This window comes from Hibiscus syriacus, unplaced genomic scaffold, assembly GCF_006381635.1.
Source record: "Hibiscus syriacus cultivar Baekdansim isolate YM2019G1 unplaced genomic scaffold, ASM638163v2 tig00117026_pilon, whole genome shotgun sequence".
Taxonomy (NCBI): Eukaryota; Viridiplantae; Streptophyta; class Magnoliopsida; order Malvales; family Malvaceae; genus Hibiscus; species Hibiscus syriacus.
In genome coordinates, this window is record NW_024063529.1 from 1,231,969 (window position 1) to 1,238,226 (window position 6,258).

Consider the following 6,258-nt stretch of genomic DNA (forward strand, 5'->3'; position numbering starts at 1 on the left):
GATCCTGTTCACAAACAGTCGAACATAATATGTAGGAATCATAAACAACGAAAAGTCAGCAAACTGTAATGACATTCATCTTACCCACACGAATAGAAAATGCTCGGAAAATACAGGTAGTTTCTCAAGTACACGGTCGACGTTATGCCTGAGATTGTAATCAAGTTTGAATGTTAACATTCAAATGTATATTAACGATTTTGACTACAGTAATTCAATTGCCTCAAACATGTTCTAACCTCATCTTTGAAGACCAAAGGGCAACAATAAAATTGTCGACACAAAATTGCATAAATTCAAATAATCCTCTTCTGAGGACAACATCTACAACATGAAGAAAATGAGATTAAAGTTCTACGCTTATATGTTAAAATAATGGATACAAAAGAATAGAATTAAAACCTGCCGGCAGTCTTGGGATGTAGGCAAGGACACCATTGAGATCAAAAATTAAAGTTTTCTTGAAGGCGGCGTTGCAGACACGATATACTTGTTTGGATCATCATCTTCATCATCATCATCGTCATCATCTTCATCGCCAGCTTCATCGTCATCATCATCGTCATCTTCATCGTCAGCTTCATCTTCTGCGACCGCTTGGTTGTCCACATCTGTTAAAAGAAAATAAAATAAAGTTCAGAACGTGTAAATGTTAAGAAACATAGATAATGAATTACCTAACTCGTTTGATGTCGTTGACGTAATTCGTTACGCAACATGGAGACTTCACGTTGCAATGATGAAATATCGGATCGCATTCCACTCACAAGGGAATCAATATGCTCCCGAAAATTGACTATGTATTCCATCACGGTCTTAATTGTGACATCCTCTGCAACTGGAGCTTCTTCCATCATTGCGTCTCCACTTGGTTGCTCTTCTTCATGGCCAACGGGGTCCATTTCCTCCCTCTCTTGATCTAATCCGACCTCCTTGACACGCTTCCAACTGAGTTTTTCAACAAAATCATATCCCGCTTTTTAATAAATACCATGTCAATCTTGCGGGTTAATCGAACAGGGGCGTCATGCGAAAAATCAACTTCCTTCTTCTTCAACAGATGGGTGATGACACATCCATATGGTAGTGTAGTTGAAATTGTTGCTCCCTTTGTGACCATATATACAATTGTATTAAATATGAGTTTTGCAATGTTTGGAGCCGTTTTGGATTTATACTTTGCTATCCACCAATAATCGCTGTCTCGAAGCGTTGAATGTTTTCCCCCACTAGGCCGATATACCATGTGAGCATTTGTGAAACACTCTCGACTCTACATCGAGGTGAATTGGGCTATTTCTAGTAACCCGTTTAATTGTAGACCAATCTACACCATTTTCATCTGAATCCCCTGTATTCGCTACACCTAAACCCTCCGCAATAGTTTCTGGAGATATATATATCCTTCCCCATGACATGTGTATTAATTCCTATTATATTAGTCTTATTAGGCTCGTGCTGTAAGGAAGCATTGTTGTAGAAGACTCTAACTAGGTTGGGATAATATCTTGGTTCTACACCAAGGAATTCAAGCCAACCCCAAGATGTAAATGTGGATTTAAAACTAAATGCATATTTATCATCAAACAAGAAACCCAGGTCAATGACACGTTCGGGACGAATCTTCCTTACTTTAAAACTCGTCTGCCATCTTGTTTCTCCATGTCGGATCTAAGTTCAGAGTTTCGAAGGACCTGATTTCCTCAGAAGAATCGTTTGTTACAGAAGGAGGTGGTTGAGAAGAACTGGGTTGAGAAGAGCTTTGAGAAAGACCTCGCTTCTGACGCTGACGTTTTGGAGCCATTTTGGTTGGATGCTACCCCTATTACAATGGAACACAAACATTCAGGATAAAAACTCCAATATAGAATCAATCAAACCCATAAATATCGATAAATTTACCTGAATATCTGGTCGTCACTTATGATAACGGTAGAAGAAAGAGGAAGATCTGCCTGCTTGCCTTTATGTTTAGGGTTTCTCGATTAAGAGTACTATATATCGTAAACGGTGGAAAACACTTGATATTTAAATTAGTATCGACACAAACTATATTAGTGTCGACACATTATTTAGACATATTCTCACAAAAACCGGTATAATTGTACCGGTTAGATTGAAAAATTACATATTACATTATACTTTTGGGTTCGATGATTTTGGGATCGACACTTTTTATATATGGATCGACACTTTATGGTGCACCCTGTTTTCCATTCATTCTGGAAATAAATATCGACACAAACTATATTAGTGTCGACACATTATTTAGACATATTCTCACATAAAACCGGTATAATTGTACCGGTTAGATTGAAAATTACATATTACATTATACTTTTGGGTTCGATGATTTTGGGATCGACACTTTTATATATGGATCGACACTTTATGGTGCACCCTGTTTTCCATTCATTTTGGAAATAAATATCGACACAAACTATATTAGTGTCGACACATTATTTAGACATATTCTCACATAAAACCGGTATAATTGTATCGGTTAGATTGAAAAATTACATATTACATTATACTTTTGGTTCGATGATTTTGGGATCGACACTTTTTATATATGGATCGACACTTTATGGTGCACCCTGTTTTCCATTCATTCTGGAAATAAATATCGACACAAACTATATTAGTGTCGACACATTATTTAGACATATTCTCACATAAAACCGGTATAATTGTACCGGTTAGATTGAAAAATTACATATTACATTATACTTTTGGGTTCGATGATTTTGGGATCGACATTTTTTATATATGGATCGACACTTTATGGGTGCACCTGTTTTCCATTCATTCTGGAATAAATATCGACAAACTATATTAGTGTCGACACATTATTTAGACATATTCTCACATAAAAACCGTATAATTGTACCGGTTAGATTGAAAAATTACATATTACATTATACTTTGGGTTCGATGATTTTGGGATCGACACTTTTTATATATGGATCGACACTTTATGGTGCACCCTGTTTTCCATTCATTCTGGAAAAAAAATATCGACATAAACTATATTAGTGTCGACATTATTTAGACATATTCTCACATAAAACCGGTATAATTGTACCGGTTAGATTGAAAAATTACATATTACATTATACTTTTGGGTTCGATGATTTTGGGATCGACACTTTTTATATATGGATCGACACTTTATGGTGCACCCTGTTTTCCATTCATTCTGGAAAAAAATATCGACACAAACTATATTAGTATCGACACATTATTTAGACATATTCTCACATAAAACTGGTATAATTGTACCGGTTAGATTGAAAATTACATCCTTTTGGCCATATTGTAAATTTGCCTTTTACTTCCAAGTATCAACATGACCCTTAATGTGTATAAGAAACATGTACAACAACATACTGCTAACTTTTCTCATCTCATTCATAATTATATTCACAAACGAAAATATAAATCGTATAAAATTATAAATCTTATACAAAATTAACCCTACATTTACATCATTGCATTCTTTTGTTATTCTTATGTAATATTGCAGCTTTGTTATCTCTTGTCTTCGTTCATTTTGATTGTGGCTTACGAGATCGTTTAATACTCGCGATCGATCCCAGTCTCCAACAACCTATATTCAAATTGTCAGAACGTTAAGTATTGTCAACTACAGCATTCAATATACGACTTTTAACAATTTTACCACAAACGATTTTTTCTATCGACTTACAAAATCACCAGTTGCCCCTGTAGAACCGATCGATTCCATCCACATCATCACATACATGCCGCAATCATATCTGTTACAAAATTTGAAAACCACACATATCAATTATGATGAATACTGCATAAATTAAGCTTTCTATTTGTGATAACATCTCATACCCATTCAATTGCTTATTCTTCTTATGCTCCACAAATTTGAAATTTTTCAAGGGATACTTTCCTAGAGATCCACAGGACTCAACCCAAATGCGTTTCTTATTATAAGAATCTAATATTTTAATCTGCATTAAAATAGAAGAAGTTATGCACCAAAAAAATTATGCATTATAATTTACATAATGTCCTTTCATACATACATACATACCAATCTCTTAGCATCCTTCACTCTGTTTAGCTGCTTCAGTTGTAAACATACTATCATATATTGTTACAACATGATCTACCATATCCAACACCAACAGATACCAATGTGAATTATGGCAGTTTATTGTGATCATGATCTGCAACAAATTTCACACCCAATTGACAAAATTCAACATTCTATATCCGAAAACATCATTTGCAATTGGTATGGTGTCTTACCTTCTCACAGTCGGTGAATTTCACATAGTTATCCAATATGACACCCCAGAAGGTAGAAATACTCTCAACACTTTCTTTGTTGTTGGCTTCCAACGCCTGTTGCTGTAATTACGCAACAAACATTATTAATTTACCGTCTATAACACTACTTTTCAATATTTATTAATTTAACTCACCACTAAGAGGTATGGAAGGTAGCCAATCCTCCGGAGTGACTTTTGAGATCGTAGCATATGGTCCAGGCGAGCAAATCGATAACCTAACAAAATTAATTACACAATCAGAACATATTCAATAAGTTTTAACATTTTCTACTTTCTACTTACCACACCGCCAACCCATTCCGTAGGCTTCAACGTTGCAACGTCGTATACAGTAGCGAATTGATTTCCCATTGATATTACAGAATATCTGTATGAATCATTAGGATTAATATGTTGAAATATTTAAATATCACTCACAAACAATATATTTCACTTACCCCGATTCTAACTCGCTATTCCATAATAATCACAAATTGCAGCTTCGATGTCATCAATTCCGCTTGGAATATCCGCTTTTTCAACCTACAATTTTGCATACAAATTTTTGTCACAACAACATAATAAAAATCAAATTAAGTATTCTTTATTAAACTTACCTCTGCTTCTTCTGGGGTGCAGGACATTCCGAATCCAAAACTGCTGCTATAACCACTCTCCGGTGTATAAATGACATCGACTTCCTTCTCTTCATTTCTTCCATCTCTTCTTCTTCCTCCTCCCTCTTTTCTTCTTCATATTTTTTCAGTTCATCGTACTTTTTCTACATAGCTCTTCATCTCTTTTATTTCACCTTTCAATTGAGCTCCTTCATGTATTTACAACCACCCCCTTCACCCCCGTAAGTTCACTCCTCAAATCACAACCTCCTTCACCACTCCCTCAAATTTTTCTCCGTCACCATCTTAATATCACCCCTTAACACCCCAACTTCTTTCACCACTTCACCCTCAACACCTCTACTTCTTTCACCATCCATCTATTTTTCCTTCCACTACCCCCTTATGCCTCTCGAGTGTATCTTCGACTCTCTCGAGTTTCTCTACGACTTGATCAAGTTTCTCTTCGACTCTTGATTGTCTTGCATGATTTCAATTGGATTTTTTGATATCAGCCAATTCAGACATCAAAATGTCGAAGTTACTCTGTTTTGCTTCACCATCGTCCCACTCACCGTCATCCCCCAATACAACCATCCCTCCTTTCTTCTCCTCTGCCTCCACTGCCTCCTCTACATCCTTGCCAATAACCTTCAAAATTAAATTACAATAGTAAGACATTGATTATATTCTTAATATTATTTAATTACATTTATTGCCATTTCTTGCTTCTTCCCTCTATCCAACTTCAACTTCACCATCACTCTAACCACCTCTTCCTTCCCCCATGCACGGATGCGTGCCACTCCGGTTCTTTCATAAGCCGGCACTGCCTCACAGCCCGACCAAAAATCGAACAGTGCAACCTGCATTATAATAAAATTTATATTTTTATATAAAAACACAAAAAAGTGATTCAACTCATTTACCTCTAAGATTGCTATGCACCCTTTGAGGTATCTCTGGCTGCCCTTTTTAAAGGTGATGATTGATTCAATCAATCTCGAATGGATATATTCAGCCCAATTGAATTCACCCTTCAAGCCTTCATCGCAAATGAGCTTCATATATTCCTTGTTCGTTGACGTATCACCGTTGGACAAAGAAATATCCCGACAAGGTACAATAGAACTCGGGCCTTCAGCTCATCCCCCAGTAAGATCCACTTTGATATCCTCTTCAACTTCAGCATATGTCACCTTATGATTCAAACCATATTTGGAGGCAAGTGCTTTCCAGTTCTTACTCCTACAGACTTCTATAACACTTTTGCCTTTGTTTTGTACCCCCAATACGGCTGCAGCAGTCGATACCCCCAGAGGGAATGAATA